We start from the raw sequence: 22,043 nt of genomic DNA on the forward strand, positions 1-22,043 counted from the left end.
TCAGCTGTCTGTAGGAGAGCTCGGAGTAAAGATATTTGCGTGTCTTAAGCTGGGGTTGTGCCCTTTATCTGATGAATGAATGCATTAGAGCATGCTCATGCAGTATTCATGCACCAGTCTGAGCATTGATGCATTGTTCTTCTACTAAAGGCCACCTGTAAAGATCCAGTCTCGGCTTGGGGGATCGCACAGCCCTTGACCAAATGTATCTCCAGCATTAAGAGGGCAGAAAAACTACAAGAAACCAGGCATTTTCTTTACACGAGCAGATGAATGAATTTGTAAATACTCTTACAAACAATAATTAATGCAAATGCCAATGCCAAAGCGGTTTCATGCTAATGCTAACTATGCTGAGCTTCTGGCTTCACGCATCCTTTTTTTTTTTATTATCTAAAGGAATCGTTCACCTTAAAAGTAAAATTAGTTTTTTCATCAGATTTAGAAGAATAAATGTAGACATACTGATCCCTGTCTCACCAGTGTATTCTCTGTAGTGAATGGGTGCGTCGTGAATGAGGTCAAAACAGCTGATAAAAAACATAATAATAATCAACAAGTAATCCACAACACTCCAGTCCATCAGTTAATGTCTTGTGAAGCTAAAAAGCTACATGTTTGTAAGAAAACAAATCAATCAATAAGGCATTTTTAATTTCAAACCACCTCTCCAGCTAAAAATACGAGTCCACAGTAACGCTTCCTCCAGTGAAAATGATGTGGTTTCTCACATCAAAATCCATTGGCATGTTTCGTTTAGAAACTGTTTTGGGCTGTTTTTACAGTGTTTGATGTGTGCATATTTCTCCCCTGATTCAGACAAAATGACTTTTTTTACTGGAGAAAGTAACATGGATAGAGGACTCTTATTTTAGCCGGACGCAATTAACGGTTTGAAGATTTAAAAAAAAAAACAAAAATATATATATATTATATATATATATATAATATATATTATAGATATCGGATTTGTTTATTTATAAACATACAGTTTTTGTCTTCTCAAGACATTAAAATGATGGACTGGAGGTGTGTGGATTACTTGTGGATTATGGTGATGTTTTTTTATCAGCTGTTTGGACTCTCATTCTGACGGCACCCATTCACTGCCAGAGCATCCATTGCTGAGACACTGATGTAATGCTACATTTTCTCCAAATGGATGAAGAGAAACAAACTCATCTACATTCAGATGGCCTGAGGGTAAGAGTAAATATTCAGCAAATTTTTGGGATATTTTACATATTTTGGGGTGGACTATATTCTTTAAGTAGTAGGAATTTCAATAGAGCAGTTTCTAACTGTAACTGACTTGCTTGGAAGATTCTCTCAAACCGGTCCATGACTGCATTCACAAATATATCATGTCCTCTCCTGTTTTATTTGAATTAATTTGCAATGAATGTTTCCCCAGCTCAAATCACGCTTCACGGTTTGTTTCCTCCGTCCCCTCGTTTGATAACTTTCAGTAATGGCACAGCATACGTGGTGAAGTTAAACTCACACACAGTCATGCCGTTCTTCTCGATCTTGCCCCAATTTGTGGTTTGAAAATATGTATAACTGCAGATGCTTGTTAGAAAAAACCTCAAGGGGTTTTAATGACCCCCTGAAACCTCGTGATGAATGAGCGTGTGTTGTGTACGAGCCCCTGATCTTTGTTAGAGCTTGAATTGTATGAATCATATAATAAGATTGTCCGTGAGAGTCTGAAAAACTGGGATGATTTGAAGTTCTGCTAATAAAAAAAATATTGCTGCTGAGTATCATTGTGCCTGGGACAATATTAATTATAGTAATAAATATTTTAGATATATATATAGTATATATATATATATATATATGGTGATATATATATATAATACTGCTGTCAAACTGATTAATTGCATTCAAAATAATAAAACGTTTTGTTTGACATAATATATGCTTGTGTTACTGTGTTTATTTATGTATATATAAATACATACATACAGAATATATTTTGAAATTCTTAACTGTACAAATATTCTTTATTATTAAGAAAGGAGTATATATGTACATTACATGTAATTTTCTCACTAATAGTTTTTCTCATACTATTTTATTTAATCAAAATATATTTTTATGATAAATATATAAAATAATGAATGTACAAGTATATACAAACATTTATAAATATATAAATTGTATATACATGTATTATACATTTTCCAGATACATATATATATGTGTGTGTGTGTGTGTGTGTGTGTGTGTGTGTGTATTATATCAGAGGTGCATCTCATATATATATATATATATATATATATATATATATCGTCATATATATATATTAATTTTTTTTTTTTTTTTTTTTCTCCGCTTTTCTTTAACTTTGTAAGTATGTAAACTATGTTCACTGCCTATTGTCCAGCTTTAGTACAGTAGAAGCACATAAATGGCCTTGGAGCTAGAATATATGGAATAAAATGTTATAAAAACGACATTTTATTTTATTGGGTCTAATATAAATACCCCTGTATCTTATTTAACAGTCAAAAAGTTAAGTAAACTTGCACTTTCACAGTTGGGGTCATCAGTGATGCCAACTCTTAATTTGGCCCTGATTTATATCGAACACGCAGAAGAAGCAGCAAAGGAATAAGGAATGCTGCTTAGTATAAATAGTTGTGGCGTTTACTATGGCTTCCAGCCGGATAGCTAATGAAAAAAAATAGCCCGGTGAATATTCACGATTGAGATGCTTCCTGCTGAGCGTTGCTGAAACTCAGCATAGCATAGCCAGTCCTGAGATTCTCTCATGGCTTTTTCTCTTCTAGCGCCCCGCTATGAAGCACCTATAGGGTGCCAATCTGAGGTGACATTAATGCACTTCCTCTCCCTCCTGCCTTTTCTAGTCCCCCCTCATGTCTCGAATGAAGGAAATGCCAGGGTTTTACCCGTCATGAATCGCAGGTGTGCTCTCCCATCGCTCTCTTCGTCTCCCAGTTCTGATGAGTTAGCACTTTTGTTCACGATTTGGTTTGATCTCTCCTGAAAACTCTTGGGGGTTTCCTGAGGCGCCCCCTCGTGGAGACATCAGCAGAAAATGTTGGAGCCATCGGCCAGGCTTCAGGGCAAATGTTCAAGGTCTTCTCAGTCTCGGGTTATTCCTGCTGGGTTTCATGCTAATAGTTTGCCTCCTGGGAAAGGGAAAGAAAGTAAACGTGAGATGAAGGCAAAGGATATGGATGGGAGCCACTGGAAGCTAATTAAGAAGGCAATCCAGTTATGCTGATGTTATCCAATGTTATATTTAAAAAATACAAATAAATAAACAGAAGATTCTCTGATTGTCGACAGTACCGTTTCCTGTGGTACTAGACACTAAAGAATAATGGGGTTTGAAACCCCAAAAAGTTAATAACATAACAAAATAGAATTTAATCCCACCCTCAGTTTTGAAGTTGCACATGTTCTCAAATATTCACCCAGTATAAAATACTGTACGTTATTTATTTATAAATGACAATAATACGTATTCCTTAAGAAGTCCTACTCTAATTATAGATCTTATAAAAAAGCAGAGGAGATTTAATCTAGAATCTAAATCTTTTTTTTGAATAATTTGTAAAAAATCTGTAAATATCAACTGAAAAAAAAAAAAAAAATAGAACCAAAAATCTGACCGGTGAGTTTTGTTTTGTTTTTTACAATAGTTAAAATCTTCCTTTTGCAAATAGTACCCCAATTATAGATCTTATATATATATATAAAAAAAATATTTAGATATAGATTCAATTTGTTTCTGTATAAAATAATAATATAAAACGTATGATTCAAAAACAAATGAACTTTATCTTTCTCTTTATTCCTTCCTTCCTTCATTTCTTCTTTCTTTCTTTTTCTTTCTTCTTTCTTCTTATGTGAATATGTGAAAACATCTATAATAAGGGGACCTTACATGTGACTGGAATTGTCTTAAATGACCTGAGAACCTACAGAAACTCATCGGCCAAAGAGTGGGAAACCATGGCACCCTTTAAAGGGTGGTAGCTTGAGGTTTTACCCCTGATTTCAACTACGAGTGCAATGAATTTTCTTGGAAATTCATCCCCCCAGCGGTCCCCTGCGAGTTTGGTTCTCCTTTGGACTACAGAAAAAGAACGAGCCAATTAAATGAGACAAACAGCCCGCGGAGCATATTGGCAATGGGTTCTACTCTAGTGCACCCTCCAGTCAGTGAACTACCTAATCTTCCCGCTTAGCTCCTAAAGGCGTCAATCTTTATACACACACACATGCTCAGACATATTAGCCCTTCACTGTGGTCTAGTAAGGAGGATTCCATTAGCGCTTCGGTGGTAAACAATCTTCGGTGACCCCCTCCCCTGAGCCCGGCCAGCTCTTGTGAATCAGCTGTGTCTAACCCCTGTGAACCCTCATTAGTCAGCCAAGACCAAACGTATCGAATGCGTCCTAATCCTCTCGCACAAATCACTGCCCGGACACTCGCACATTTCTGCTCTTTTTGTTCTTGCCGCCGAGGATACTAGTTTAGAGTAGTACATTCTTGAGCCAGTAATTTGTTAAATGTAAAAAAATTAGTTGCATGCTGTATAAGAAGGTTATATATGTCATGCATAAATCTTTACACATTTGCACATTTAAAAATTGCTTTGGCTCTCAGACAGACAGATACAGACAAAAACATTTGGAAAATGGGGGGGGGGGGGTTTACAAAGAAGTTATGGTATAATGAGAGGAAACCTTGGGAGAAACTGAGACTCATTTTACAGTATTTCCACTTAGATGAATTGTCTAGGCATTAACGAGGAGACACAGGAGGTCGTTCTGTGCCGACCGAGGCTCTCTTTGTACTTCAGGCATTTCTCAGGGCTCATAAAAAGCTTAGCAAGGATATTGCTAACTCTGCAAGTTTTGGCACATCACCACAGACAAAAAAGACTTTTAGCAGGAAATTGGACGTCCTAAGCCGCTACTGATCCTGCAACTTGCATCAGGTTATTTCTGCCTTTATCTGGCCCTCGAATTTTTTAGTGTGATTGTAGAAATATCATCCCAGTGGATTGTAAAATGTGTTTATTATACTTTATTGATGACATCAAAGCTGAAGGATTTAATCCAAAAATACAAGGCCTCTAATCATACAAGTAATGTTTTTTTTGAAAGAGAAGTCTCTTCTGCTCATCAAGCCTGCATTTATTTGATCAAAAATACAGAAAAAAAACAGTAATATTGTGAAAGATTATTACAACTTAAAATAATAGTTTTTCTATTTGAATATACTTTTAAAAAAAAATTTTATTCCTGTGATGCAAAGCTGAATTTTTCAGCATCATTACTCCAGCCTTCAGTGTCACATGCTTAACATCAGTCTATCACATGATCATTTAGAAATCATTCCTAATATTCTGATTTATTATGAGTGTTGGAAACAGTTCTGCTGTCCTAATATATTTGATGAATAAAGGTTAAAAGAACTGCATTTATTAAAAAAAAAAAAAAAAAAAAAAAAAAAAAATTCTAATGTATATGATACAACCAATATATTTTTCTTTTATCACTTTTTATCAATTTTACAGCACATCACTTTGAATAAAGTATTGATTTTATTTAAAAAAAAGAAAGAAAAAAAAATTGCACGACCCCCAGGTACACGACCGGTAGTGTGTGATGTGCAAAATTTTTTTTTTTTTTTTTTTTTATTTTTATTTAAATTTTTTTTTTTTTTTTTTTTTTTTTTATTTTTATTTAAAGGTATACAAAAAAGTATCACATGTTCTGAAAAAAATATTAAGCTTGCTTGAAACTGTTTCCAACTTTGATAATGAATCATCATATTAGAATGATTTCACAAGGATCATGTGATATTAATGATCACAAAAAATTCAACTTTGCATCACAGAAAATAAATGATCATTTAAAGTATAATACATTAAAAACAATTATTTTAAATGTAATCTATATCACAATATACATTTTTTTTTCTGTATTTTTGATCAAATAAATGCAGGCTTGATGAGCAGAGAAACTTCTTTCAAAAACTTTTAAAAATATTTTTTAAAAAAAAAAAAAAAAAAAAAAAATGTATCCGACAACTTTTGACCTATATATATATATATATATATATATATATATATATATATATATATATATATATATATATATATATATATACAGTTCAGGTCAAAAGTTTGGAAACATTACTATTTTTAATGTTTTTGAAAGAAGTCTCTTCTGCTCATCAAGCCTGGATTTATTTGATCAAAAATACAGGAAAAACAATAATATGTGAAATATTATTACAACTTAAAATAATAGTTTTCTATTTGAATATACTTTAAAAAATAATTTATTCCTGTGATGCAAAGCTGAATTTTCAGCATCATTACTCCAGCCTTCAGTGTCACATGTAACATCCAGTCTATCACATGATCATTTAGAAATCATTCTAATTATTCTGATTTATTATGAGTGTTGGAAACAGTCTGCTTGTCTAATATATTTGCTGAATAAAAGGTTTAAAAAGAATGCATTTATTCAAACAAAAAAAACAAAAAAAATCTAATTAATATATATTATAATAATATATGTTCTTGTTACTGTATCACTTTTTATCAATTTACAATCTTGCGTTTTTGCGATAAAAGTGTATGATTTATTAAAAAAAAAAGAAGAAAAAACTCCTTCCCCTCCCCCCCCTTCTCCCCTTCTCTCTTTCTTTCCTCTCTTCTCCTTTTCTTCCTGTCTCTTTTTTTCCTCTCCATTTTCTTCTTTTTCCCCTTTTCTTCCCCTTCTCCCCCTTACCCTCTTTCTTCTCCCCACCTTTTCCCCTTTTTCCCCTCTCCTTCCCTCTTTCCCCTTTTTCCCTTATCACCTCCCTCCTCCCCCCCTCTCTTTTCTTTTCCCTCCCCTCCCTCCTCCTCCCCTCTTTCTTCCCTCCTTTCTTCCCTTCTTCCTTCCTTTTCTTTTCCCTCCCCCCCCCCCTTTTTCTTCCTACTTTTTTTTCTCCCCTATTCCATTCCCTCTCCTCCCTTCCTTTTCCTCCCCCTCCCTTCTCCTTCTTTCCCAGAAGAAACTTCTCCTCCCCCCCTCCTTCCAAAATAGTCCTTCTCCCTCATTTTCTTCCCCCCCTACCTTTTTCTTACCTTCTATATCCCCCCTATATATAGATTCTATATAAAGATAGATTTATAATATCCTATAAACTGCCATCTCAAAGTTTTGGGGTTGGGTAAGATTTGTGTCTCTTCTGCCATTAAGGCTGGGCATGTTATGTGGATGAAAAAATTTTATAAAAACGTAATATGGTGAAATTTAGTTACAGTAAAATAACGGTTTCTATGTGGCATATTATGTAACATTAATTTATCCCTGTGAGTCACAGCTGAATTTTGGCAACTCATTACATCCCGTCTTCATGCGTCACAGATGATCCGTCAGAAATCTATTATACTATCTGATTATGTGTGATCAAGAAACATTTCTGATTATTACCAATATTGAAAACAGTTTTGTTTTTTCGATAAATAATTGTTTGTGGATGAATTGAAGAACGGCATTTATTTGAAATAATTATTTTTTTTGCAAATAATACAAGTCCTGATCAGTTGAATTACATACCTTGCTGAATATAATATTCAAGTGTGTTAAAAAGAATCTTACTGACCTCAAACCTTAGAACAGTAGTTTGTATTACTTGCATCTTGTCATTGCACCCAAAAATAAATAGAATAAAATATATTTTTTAAGAGAATATCTTAAAATCCATGGAGTTTTTCTTTTTACAGAAGTTTATTTTACAGTATAGTGTTTTTCAGGAGATTAGATTTTTTTTCTTTTTGAATATCATTTATAAACTTTGCATTATAAATGTGTTAAATGGTATGTTCCACTATGCACAAAATATATGTTCTTATTGATGTACCCCTCATACATTTTTTTTCCTGTTCCAAGAAACCGCATACAGAATTAAAACCGATGGAAGAAAAGGGCCATTAAAAATACAATATACTATGAGATCATTTCTCCAGCATGATGAGTTATTGTTTATACATCACATAGGGGGAATTAGCGATGAGTGTTTGGAGAAATGTGCACAAAGATGATTTTGGGCATCATATATAGAGATAATAGGGAGATAATAAAAAAAGAATGATACCTTTTCAATGCGCTCTTTAAACGCAAGAGATAATGGAGAGCGCTTCAAGGCATCATTGCCACCAGTGGATAGCTTCAAGCTCTATGCGTCTTGTTATCCACTTTTTTTAATTTCTCTCTCTCTCTGGACGGCAGGAAGGCTCTTTAGATCTCATTGCACACACAGATAAAAAAGTATTTCATATTGGGTTCTCCCTGCATGGAAGAGCCATTCTCTGCTCCGCTGCTTTCAATGGCCTGGGACTCGTTTCTGTATAGTGTGGGCTTTTACCCGCTCAAAGCACTAACTACAGAGAATATATGCAAGAATGCCACTAGTTGATGACATTTTTATGCAAATGTCAAAAGTAGACTAGACTATACTGTTCAACAAGTTTTGGGCTTTTTAGTGTTGTTTGAAAGACGTTTCTTCTGCTCACCAAGGGCTGCATTTATTTGATGAAAAATTACAGTAAAAGCTAGTAAAAATGGTGAAATATTATTACAAATTAAATAAACTGTTTGCTATGTGCCTATCTGTTAAGATGTATTTTACCCTGTGATCCAAGCTGTATTTTTCCCAGCATCATTCCTCCAGTCTTCAGTGTCACCATGATCTTCAGAAATCATTCTAATATTCTGATTGCTGCACAAGAAAACATTTCTGATTATTATTGATGTTGAAAAACAGTTGTGCTAGCTGCTTAGCAACTTTTTTTTTTTTTAAAAAGCGCCTAGTGACAAATCTAGCAGCTTCTTGGATAAACTTTATTTAGTTTTCTGAGACCTCACCGGCGTATTCTGATGCACGAGCGTGAGGTCTTGCTCCCTGCGCTCACATCTCTCAGCGTCTGCTCTGTTCCAGATGAGCGGCTGATGAGCCGAGCAGCGCTTTCAGTTGAAAATGCATATTATGTTGAATCTCTAATTGGAAATGTCTATGTTCTTTTTGCTATAAGTTAAGGGTGGTTTTCAGTAATAATAAATGTGCATTGGCATGTTCAGAAGTGAGCTGCCCTGTTGTGCAAAAAATGTAAACGCTTGTGTAAGTAATTTAACAGTGCAAAGAAAGAGAAGTAATGGGAACCTGTTTTTTATGTTCTTTTTTTCATGTGTCTAATGGACATGAACAAGTTATTTGAAAAACATCTATGACCGTACGAAACTTGTCTAGTCTTCATGCTCTGTTGAGTATGGTTTCACTAATAATAAACATACATTTCCATAAAGCATCCATATTTGTCCATGCCCATTTGATTAGAGTATTAAAAAAGCTTGAAACAGTATTAATTTGAAGTACATTTAGAACACGATAAAAATGTGATTAAGTTGCGATTAATCACAAGTTAACTCATACCAACTCATGCGATTCATTAATTTAATAATGTAAATGAAATATTTTAATCGATGGACAGCCCTTTATATTATATTTATATTTATATTATATTATTATATTATATTATATTATATTATATTAGATTATATTAAAGAACTCTAGAGGGCCCAATTTTAAGTTGTTAGTTTTTGGCACTTTTTTATCAATTTAACATGCATCTTTGCTGAATCAGAGTATTATTTTCTTTGAAAAACAAACACCCGAAATTTTGAAATGTAGTGTTTATTGAATAGTTTGAAAGGAAAAACCTGTATAGCGTGTGAACATTTCTGTTTAGTTATTCATTTCTAAGCATTGCATGTCAACAAAAAAAAATTGAACAGTACTGTTTCTAAATGTGCCTTTAGCTTATTGTAAATGATTTCATGCTTTGAAATGTCTTCTTTTTTTTCCATCTATCTTCCAGAACCCGTGGAGGAGTCCCTTGTGCATCAGGCGGAGAATCACACTCATGCTGTCCTCCTGCACACGTACCGTGATCTGGCCGGTCCGGCTGCGGCTCCCCTCGGGGAGGGAGTTTTTCACAGACGTGGGTCTCTTCGTCTTGGGCTCCGAGCTCAGTCTGGAGGAAGCTTCGCAGCGCTTCTCTTCGACGCCCTATTCCCCCTGGTTTATGAGCGGCTGGTGATGAGCCGGATCTGTCCAGTCTCTCGCATGTCTCTGTCGTTTACTCCGAGTGCGTCCGTGACTTCCTGTCGGGATCTGGGGCCATACGGCGGAGAGCCCCGGGTCGCCGGGAAGATCGCCGCTCTCATCTCCCGTGCCTCGTATGCCTGGCCGGGTGTTCCTCCAGGCACTACACTTGGGCGTGGAGGTCATCAACAACGACCGACCGATCACATTCAGCTCAGCCGCGAGTGCAGACGCGGCCTGCTGAGGGATGAGCTACTGCCCAGCACTGCCAGGGTCTGCTGACCACCAGTAAGCCCTGCATGGGCTACTGTCTCAACGTGGTGCGAGGCTGTCTCGCGCCAGCCTGGCCGAAGGGGTATGGATGCCACTGGAGGGATTTGGTGCGCTCGTTAGAGACGCTCTCCACCCGCATGCACGGGGCGCAGGATCTGGAGCAAGTGCTTCTGGAAGTTCACGGGCTGGTGAGGGACGCCGTGGCCCACGCGCAGAGGAACGCACCGCGACTTTCTGCACCGGTCAGGTACGCCGGATATTTGACAATTAGAACATTTTAACAATTTTCATGCTCAAGTTGAATTTCAAAGCTATCATGTAAGGTATTTTTAACTAAAAAGTATTTATTTCATAATAGTTAAATGTTTTCTGGGACAAGAGTAAATAATAGAATCTACACATAAAATGTTACAATTATTAATTATTTTTTCAGTGGGGTCACATCATATATTAAGATCACTAGTTTGATGACATTTTTATGCAAATGTCAAAAGTAGACTAGACTATACGTTCAAAAGTTTGGGGCTTTTTAGTGTTTTTTGAAAGAGTTTCTTCTGCTCACCAAGGCTGCATTTATTTGATGAAAAATACAGTAAAAGCAGTAAAAATGTGAAATATTATTACAAATTTAAAATAACTGTTTGCTATGTGAATATCTGTTAAGATGTAATTTACTCCTGTGATCCAAGCTGAATTTTCAGCATCATTACTCCAGTCTTCAGTGTCACATGATCTTCAGAAATCATTGTAATATGCTGATTTGCTGCTCAAGAACACATTTCTGATTATTATTGATGTTGAAAACAGTTGTGCTTCTGCTTAGCGACTTTTTTTTAAAAAACCCCCTAGCAACAAATCTACACAGCTTCTTGGATAACCTTTATTTAGTTTCTGAGACTGCGCACACATCTCTCAAAAGTGATTTTGACTGGAATAAAACAATGCATTGCCAAATTACATACATACATTCTATTTTTCACAAAGTGTATAATATTCTGACATGACTTGATGGCAGCATTTTCGTTTTAAAATCCTGAAGGCTAAACATTCACAAATAGGTGAACATTTTTCTTTCAAACCCAAATCCAAGCCTTTGCATTTTGCAGTTTTCATGTCTTGAGAAGTCGGTGTTAAAGCCGTGTGTAACTACTGTTTGGATGATGTGGAATGCTGTACGGGCCTGAACATGAGTTTGCTCGCAGTCACACATGCCATGCTGCAGCCAGAAGAGCCCAGTACATTCCCAAAATACTCCATCTGTGTGGGCAGCTGCCGCGGGACGGCCGGCCACGCTCATGTGTGCTGGACCGCCTGCAGTCATACTCCGCTTCTGTGGGATTCTGTACACATGTTCAGATAGTGTTGTGGTGGTGCTGTTGAAATGTGAAGGTTTGCAGACGGAGCGTCTGTGTGTGGTGCTGTGGTATGTATGTGTGTGCGCAGTCTTCAGACTGCAGGGGATTTGTCAGCGATCGAGTGACACTTGATCTGCGGGGGTCAGGAGTGGATCAGAATCTGGATCAGAATCAAGTCTCTAATAAGGTGTTGTCACTGGCTGAGGGTCACGGCTAGTGTAAGAACAATGAAAACAGTTTGTATGACCTGTGGAAATTAAGTCCAAATTATCCCACGTTGTTGTGGAGGAATGATGATCTTCATAAAGTCAATAAGTGTCTAGACTCTAGAGTGTCTGGCCAAAAAGGCTGAGATACAACTATTTGAAAATCTGAGGGTGAAAAAAAAAAAAAAAAATACTGAGAAAATCACCTTTAAAGTTGTCCAAATCAAGTTCTTAGCAGTGCATATTACTAATCAAAAATTAAGTTTTATATATTTACAGCAAGAAATTAACAAAATATCTTCATGGAATATGATCTGTACTTTAATATCCTAATGATTTTTTGGCATAAAAGAAAAATCGATAATTTATATATATATATATATATATATATTATATATATAATATATGACAACTTATATTAAACAGAATGTTTAATTTATTAACAAAACAAATACACCATGCTATAGACCTAATATAATATATATATTCTCATATATTCTCATATATATATAATATATGAGAAATAACTTATAAAACACTGAAAATCACCAAACAAATAAATAAGAAATTAATGTTAAAAAAAAGCTTCCGAAATCATCTTAGATAAATGGCAAAAGTCAAAAAGGCCCTCCAAAGTCTAAAATAGTTTTTGAAGCATGGTGTGCTTTGAACTAAATCTATCGCCAGCTTCTTGTCTTTCTCACCTCCTCAGCTCGACGCCAGCCGCTGACTGAGCGACTGTTGTTCAGCACACTGCATTGTTTCAAAATATATATAAAAAAGAAAACTTAATGATGTTAGTTTAAAAAAATAAAATAAAATAAAACAAATTCCCCTTCATTTTGTTGTTCTTTTTCTGTATCGAAACGTACTGAACCGTGACACCACAGTGTCGTATCAAAAACCGAACCGTGAATTTTGTAAACCGTTACCACCACTATAAATAAGATATATATATACTGTATTAGTGTTGTCAAGATGATAAATCCAAAAAAAAGTTTTTGTTTACATAATATATTTGTGTACTGTGTATAATTTATTACACATGCATGTATTGTGTAATAACATATTTATTTAAGAAAAATATGTTACGTTTATATATTAAGTATATTTATATATGATACAAAATATATGAATATATAACTATAACCATGTAAATACATGTAAATATTTTTAAATATATGCCTGTATGTGTGTGTAGTTTATATATACATAGATAATATACACAGTACCCAGCACCAGCACATATATTATGTAACAAAAACTTAGTTTTGGATGCGATTAATCGTGATTAATCATTTGACGCACCAATATAGATATATAAGTTATTATTATAAGGGCATCATAGATGCGATTTCAATTTTTTCCTTTACTCTTTGGAGTGTTACAAGCGCTTGGTGAATAAAGAAGAGATCTGTGAAGTTGTAAAGACTAAAGTCTTAAATCCAACGAGAATATTCTTTATAAAAAGCTGAGACTCGTCCACACCAGCCCCTGAAACGGTGCTCGTTTAAACACGCCCCCACATCTCTACGTCACGATTGTGGGAAGATTTGCATACGCCGCCCAGATGTTCACGCAAAGAAAGAAGGCATACCTTGTATTCTGGTTGTAGTATTGTTTTTCTGCTGGCCGCCATGTCATATAGACGGCTGTGGGTTTCATTGTGAAAGCGAAACTATTTTGTTTGGCCTTCTAAAAGAGGACGATATCCTCTCCATCATGCCTGGAGCTGAACTGGTGCTGGTCGCTGAAGAAATACATCAATTTTGCACTGTGGATCGCCAAATCGGCTTTCACTGTGGACGAAGCGGCGTCCAGCCCGGGGTCGTCATATTATGGTTGCTGGCAAGACCAAGTACACTCCTTCGTAGAATCCCCCCTCGCACCGTTCTCAAAGCTCTGTGTGACGCTGTTTCGTTGAGAAAGCACACCGCGGTGTGTGACGCTGTTTCGTTGAGAAAGCGTTCTTTCAAAAGAAGACACAACTAGAAATCATGTTTATATCACGTTTATAAAGGGTTTTATGGTTAGGCCTTGTCGCTTCCGGCCGACAAGGCATCACATTATGTTAAGAGGCGTAACATTTCCCGTCACACGCTCTAGGCATTTGGCCAATCACAACGCGCTGGATAGCTGGCCAAATCACAGCACACCTCGCTTTTTCAGAGCGATGAGCCTCGTTGAAAATTGAGTGTTTCCGAAGGCGAAGGATAGAGCGAAACAATAATGCACAGTATGTGGAAAATAATGTGTTTTAACCTTAAACCGCATAATACACATTTCATTACACCAAATGCACCAAATAATGTTCTTGGTTTAGCAGCATCTTATGACCCCTTTTAATACAGAGCTGTTGATTAAACTGACTTGGAACTACCTGTGCATTAAAGGGTTTTTAATGCATACCTTAGTTCCAGCCAGTCAGAATCCAGTATTCAAACAAAACCTTGGCATATAATAAATATAATAAAGAGATTTTAAATTCTGAAAACTGTGTTGGAGAAAAGTCAGATTGGGACCCGGTGGTTTCAGACTTGGCTTCAGATGGTGAAGATCTGCCGTTTTTGTCTCCAAAACCAGAAAGTCTGTGAACAATCCATGGATGTGGCCATCTGATGCTGAGACGACTGACGAGCACATGATCAGTATATCCAGTAAACAGTGAATGAGTCAGTCACTTTACAAACACATAAATGTGCTCTTACCACCTCTTTCCTATAAAAGCTCACTTTCCGGTAGTTGTGTATAAACAATCGCTCTCTATTTCTCTGACCGTCCCAGTCTTGTGAATGCTGTTGCTGCATGAGTTAATCAGCAGCATCACCTAGTGCTTGATCGTGTTACTACAGGCACATCGACCCCCTTTTGACCTGAAGAAGTGCAAGTTTAAGTGCTTTAGCCACTGTTAAATATCTTGTTAGTGTGTGGATGTGCTGGTAATGGTGTGTGATCTGTGCAGGTGCGCAGGGTGGTGCGGTGACCCCGTCAGACAGGCAGCCGGAGCAGGTGAGCAGCGGTCAGCACGGCAGCGCCGGACGAGACTCCATTCCTCTGAAAGGAGCGGTCAGAAACGCAGACGACACGCTCAGCAACAGGAGGAAGTAAGTCTGGAAAATAGCTGCTAACATCAACACATGCTGTAGACTGCAGCCAAAGCTCTGGAGGCATCTGCTCATCTTTGTGTTATGATGACTGTTTACACAGTTTAGAATAATGAAGTCATTGAAACTATGAACTATAACGGGGTTGTGTCATGTCATGTTAAATGTTTCACAATTAACATTGGATTTTAAAATCCATTTTTTTTTTTTTTTTTTTGAAAAAAAACATATTTTAATATTAATACATTTAATATTTAATATTCTATCATGTTTTTCCTCTATAGAAATATATAATGAATACTGTATAAATTGGACTTTGTACATATATAATGAATACTATTTAACATATTAATATAATATTTTAATTTATCGATATTGTGTATAATAGTATTTTAAAAACATAATTATACGTGTAAAACATTATAAAACATTATTATTATTATTAGTATTAGTACTACTAGTGTTAATGATAACTACAGAAATATGTTGTTTATATATATATATATATATATATATATATATCTATATATATATATATATATTAGATATATATATATATATTAGTATTTAGAAAACGCATGCCTTAACATTAATGGCATTAATATTATGCATTATTAATATTGTTAATGCTTATTAACTATTAATGCTTATATTAAGATTTGCTTTGGTCTTGCATAGATTTATAATAATATAATTATAGCATAAATTATTGTATTTTGCATATATATTAATAATATAAAGGAAAATAAATTTGTATTTGTACATAAATAATTATTAAAAAGATTTTATATGTTTAATATGGTATTTTTAATTAATTAAAACATTGTGTATAATAGTATTTTTTTAAAACATGTTTTAATATTATAATAACATATTAATGCAATATAAATAATATATTAATACAATATTAATATTTGGTTTTGTCTCATACAGAAAAAAAAAACTTTTTTTTTTTTTTTTTTTAATAACAGTACAAGTTGGTCTTTTTACAGATGATACATTTCATATAATATATTTTACCAGTTAATATCAAAATGTTAATCAATAATATTTAACATTTAATAACCAGATATACAAAATATACTGTAAAATGAAAAATAGTTGGGGTAAGCCAATGAAGTGAATTGTTGGTTATGTTAATATTTAATTTATGCACATAAAGAATTCTTACATTCTTACAATATTATGTCCTTGACAGCTGCATTCATTGGAAGAGATTTTTTTTAATAAAAGTTGTTGAAGCTGCAGTGTTTCCAGAGAACTGTGTTAGCGCTCCCTCTGCTGGACAGACAGTGAAACACTCCTCTGTGTGTCTGCAGAGAGTTCCTCAGCAGTCTGCGTCTGCACCGCGCCTTCTACGGCGGCCTGGCCGACCAGCTGTGTGTGAGCGACCTGGCCCCTGGAGACGGGACGGCCTGCTGGAACGGGGCTGGTGTGGCCAGGTAGACATCTCAAATCTTCTGCACATCTTCTGCCTCTAGCTGCAATTATTCATCATCATGTCCATAAGCATGGCATAAATCATAAAGCTTTCTTTCTGTCAGCTTCTTTAGGTGTGAATAATGAGCTAGATTTTTTTTTAGAAGGAGCTGCTTATACGCGTCTGTATTGCTATTTAGGATTTGTTTTTTTGTTTTTTTTTTGAAAATCATCATATATTAATGCATATCTTATTTGTGATTTCTGAACTTTTTAATCATCCATCTTTTGGGAATGCACTCTTTCCTGGTTAATATCTGAAGATTTAAGCGATGATATATCATCCAGGGTGACCTTAGATATAATTATTATACTGTAAGTTGTTTTGGATAATCGTGTCTACATGATAACAGAAATGTGTTTTAGGTCTGGTGTGTCGTTGATGAGATTCAGTCTTTGCTCTTTATTCTGATCAGTATGCTGTATTTTAGGGAGGATGGATAGATTTAAATTAGTGCTGTCAAATTATTAATCGCATCCAAAATATAAGTTTTTGTTTACATAATATATGCACAGTATGTGTACTGTGTATATTTATTATATATATATATATATATCTATATATATATATATATACAAACACACACATGCATGTATACTGTATGTTTCAGAAAAAATGATATTTTTATATATTAAATATATTGATTCATAATATAAATATAGACTTGTAAACACGTAATATTTTCAAAAATAAATTCTGTGTGGTTATTATTTAACCACACAGAAGGTTATTATTTATTTAACCTTCAGGTTATTATTTATTTATTTATTTATGCTTAGAATAATTAAGATACCGTAGATGACACATTACTTTCTTATACAATATATGCAGTTTCACAGTAAATGTTTTGTTTATTTTGTCTGTTGTTTTCTGAGGCAAACTATTAGCTTGTAGCTGTTTAACTGTGATTATAAATTAATCATCATAATAATAATAATAATAATAATAATAATAATAATAATAATATATTATTATTATTATTATTATTATTATTATTATTATTATTAATTAAATGCTCACCTTCCCATTTCCAGTAAAAAGGACAAAATATATTGAGTTGAAGTTGCATTTTATAAACGAAAACCCTTTCTTTTCTACAAATTTGAATGGGAAGTTAAATGCAAGCTAGTCTGTGGCCACTCATTATTTCACAGGAGTGTGTACTGTATGGAGGGGTGAAGCCAGACTCGTGTGTGAGCATCCTCCCTTTCCCCTCTCCTCTCCTCCCCTCTCATCGAGTCCGTCTCCTCGCGCTGCTATCTCACCTGGCCTGGCAGCGCCTCAACACTCCCATGAATTCATCACCGGTGGTATTTCCTCCCCGCTGTCAGTGCTGCCAGATGGCAGGTGGGAGCATATTTCAAGAGGAGAGGTTATCGTCCAGCAGTAAACGCTGAGACGGACGGTTATCACTGCCAGAGGCGCCGTCTAGTGGACACTCAGGAATACGGGATTTGAGGTTATCAAATAAACTGCTGTTGTTGCTGCCTAATCTCCAATAAATGCAGTAAAGTCATTAATATGGCTTATTTGATTAATCAGTTCTTTTTGATTTATTTAAATGATAATCTGATTGATTTTGGTGCAGGATTGATCAGTTTATTTTATTAAAAATAATAACGATGCACTTTCAAAAATGTATGTAAATTAAGACCAATTCTCCACCTATTTAAATGAACAGAACAGAACAGAACAGAAAAAGGAGTATCACAGTTATTCAGCTAATAGCTAAAAGTTTGCTTCAGAAAAATAAAACTTAAAACAATGTACTTGTAAGATAATTATAACAATAATTATATAATTATATATATATATATATATATATATATATATATATATATATATATATATATATATATATATATATATATATATATATATATATATATTTAAGTTGGTAGCATAAAACAACTTAAAAGATCAGCTGTTTTCAACCTAATAATAATAATAATAATAATAATACATGATTTTGAGCAGCAAATCAGCATATTAGAATGAGTTCTGAAGGATCATGTGACTGGAGTAATAATGCTAAAAATTCAGCTTTGAAATCACAGAAATAAATTACATTTTAAAAATATATTCAAATAGAAAGCAGTTATTTTAAAACAGTAGAACTGTTTCAAAATTGTACTGTTTTTGCTGTACTTTGGATCAAATAAATGCAGGCTTGTGAGAAGAGACTTCTTTAAAAAAAACATTAAAAATCTTACTGTTCAAAAACCTTTGACTGATATATAGTTATATATAAATATAAATAATAGTTTTCCGCAATACATTTTTTATTACAGTAATAAAAACTGAAAGAAATGAAAGTAGGTAATATACAATGTAAAAAAAAAAAAAAAAAAAAAAAAAAAAAACACAAATCAAGTAATTGTTTTAAATCGTTTTTATTTTAAAATATATTTTTTAAATAACTAATAACTTTTATTATACAATTACATTTTAAATAATTCAACAAACAATCAACAATACTCTTTTTTTTTTGTAACCTGGTTTATTAGTTATGTTAATAGTTTGCTTCAAATAAATGAACACGAAAATAAAAACCAAAAGAGAGAGAGAGATATAATAAAAATATTTTTAAAACAAAAATAACATTTTTCAAAAAAATACACAACAACATAATACTCTTAAAAAAAAATTGTAAAATTGTGGTAATAACACAGTACCACCACATGATATGTTTCAAAGATATGTTTCAAAGATAATACCATGGTATTATCATTTTTAAGGGTAAACCTGGAATAAAATACATAATGAATTAGGTCAAACATGTTCTATAACTCTATAGTAGTACTGTCTCTGATGAATCTGGAGGAAGGCAGCAATCTTTGTTTTACTGCGATAGATGGCCCACTTGTCTCGCTCCATACTGACTTTGTCACAGCGGTCTACTTATGTATGGCAGCCTCATCCTCCATCGCACCTCAGGCCACCGCTTTTAGCGCTCGGCCCACCGGAGGTAACGGTGATAAATAAGCACGCAGCCCCAGGCCCCGCGTCTGCCAGCACAGAGGGATAAAAAGGACAAATAAAGCAGGACGGAGGGTGACAGACTGATTTAGCAAGGCCATTCGGGCCTGAAACGAGCGGATTGGGCCCTGGTCACTTTGAAAGGGCCACGGTGCATGTCCGAGAGCAGGGCCAAACGACCACCTGCAATTAGCTTTGATAAATAAGAGCAGTCGCAGAAGGAAAGGTGAAAGTGTGACCTTAAAGTTATTTAAGGAAAGTTCACTCATTAGGGATGCAAACTTTTTATGAAAACATGCCTGTCATATTTCACCTCAGACTGGGGTCAAATATGCTATTTATTCAATTTTATGTATTATTTGTTATGCCTTTCGAGCATTTTGTGTGGCATAGTGTGCTTTTTGTGATTATAATTCATTTTCATGTTTATGATAATTTTTCACTTTGTAAATCTATAGAACAATTTTACCAAAAAAAAAAAAAAAAAAAAAATTATATATATATATATGTGTGTGTGTGTAAAGTATTTAAAAAGTAATACTAAATAAATGGCATTTTATTAATTCAAATTAACATTAATATTTAATTAATATTAATTAATATTGTTTTTTAAGTCATGCAAATGACTGTTGACCACATTAATATCAATATTAAATATAATATTAATTTAAATTAATATTAACCAGTGTTTTCAAAATATTAATTACAAAATAATATCTAAAATATGATCATTAATTAAATATGCAAAAAGACAAATTTATACTGTATACGTGTGTGTGTGTGTGTGTGTGTGTGAGAATACACAATGAAAAAAAAAAAAAAAACGTAACAGGAAATTGTTTCATGCAAAAATTCTTAATTATCCTAAAAATAAGGATAATTTCCTTTATTCATATCTTTTTATTTAACCTGAACATTGTTTCCCAAGATTCAGTCTTGTATTAATTATGTATGTCTGAATTGGACTCATAAAGATAAAGAGGTTTTGTCTTGGCGCGTCTCTCTCTCTAAAGTCAGTGGAAAATGACAAACGATTCAGGTATAATGTGAACTTGAAGAATATTAATACTCGCTACTGATAATAGAAAACACAATTATTACTCACCAGCCTGCAGTTTCAGATTAACCTTGCAGCTGTTTCTGATTTGATCTCTGGTAAAAGTAGGCTGTAGCTTTGCTTTGCAAACTCAGTATTCAACTAATTTTTTTTATTTTTTTTATTTTATTTTATTTTTTTACATATTGTGAAGAAAACAAAACTCACTGCTTTGATGCTGGGCTGCTCTGAGTGCTTGCTATGCAGAGAGTTTTTAGTGCTCTTTTAGTGTGGTGTCTGCAGCTTTTCTAGGGCATTCTGAGTGTTTTTCTCAATACTTGGAAATGTGTTTTGCAGCCATATTGCCTTGAGTAGCCTCTAATCACCAACTAAAGCCTTCTCTGGATCTTACAGAGTTATTTATGATGTATATAAAAGCGAAAAATGTAAACTCAGGATCCGGTCTCAAGAACATTTCATGTTGCTTGTGTTGAGCTTCTAAGAAAACAGTTGAAAAAATCTGGCAGACCTTTCCTCCGGCTGACATGGACCTTTGTCAGCAGGACGTCCTGACAGGCTTTGTCCTTCTGAGACGTGTGCATCACAGGAGAGAGAATCACAGTGACTCATTCCTGGAGTGGTCAAGTGTACAAACATTTACTTTGGGCACTTGCAGACTAAAGGCTGCTCTGATGGACAGTTTGATGGATCTGAAGGATTAAAATATGATTTGCAGGTCTGGAAGGAGGTCAGTTTGAAATCAAGCTAGGAAAAAAGTTTGCTTTATTAATGGATGGTCATCATTTATTCACCCACATGCTGCTCCAAGTTCATATGACTGACTGCCTTCTGTGGAACACAAAAGAGTTTTTGTTTTTTCAGGGTGAACTTTGTTTTAAACATGGCATATGTTTATCTTATTATGTGTGATCAACCAGTTTGCTCTTTTCTTTCTTTCTTTCTTTCTTTCTTTCTTTCTTTCTTTCTTTCTTTCTTTCTTTCTTTCTTTAATAATAACTGGCTCTATTGGTCCACTTATTTATTTTTTTATTTTATATTTGTTATATTATGTCCATCAGGTTTGATTGATTAATTTATTTACTTATTTTTTCCGGACATTGCCAGTCCTAAAAAATGTACCTCTGTATCAGGACATCAGTTTAAATTAAATTAAATTAAATTAAATTAAATTAAATTAAATTATTTTATTTTATTTTATTTTATTTTATTTTATTTTATTTTATTTTATTTTATTTTATTTTATTATTTTATTTTTGCAGCATAATAACTGACGATACCAATCCTCTTATTTAATATTTTACTTACTATGTCAGGAAATCATTCATTCATTCATTCATTGAATTATTTATTTATTTATTTATTTATTTATTTATTGCTATAACTGCCATTATCAGTCATCATATTTAATACATATTATTTTAATTAAATGTTCATTCATT

General features: G+C 34.0%; 1 pseudogene; it reads left to right on the forward strand.

Moving 5' to 3' along the window:
- LOC122135763 overlaps window positions 1-22,043 on the forward strand; it is a 206,146-nt pseudogene that overhangs the window by 72,307 nt on the left and 111,796 nt on the right.

This window comes from Cyprinus carpio, chromosome B1 (assembly GCF_018340385.1).
Source record: "Cyprinus carpio isolate SPL01 chromosome B1, ASM1834038v1, whole genome shotgun sequence".
Classification (NCBI taxonomy): domain Eukaryota; kingdom Metazoa; phylum Chordata; class Actinopteri; order Cypriniformes; family Cyprinidae; genus Cyprinus; species Cyprinus carpio.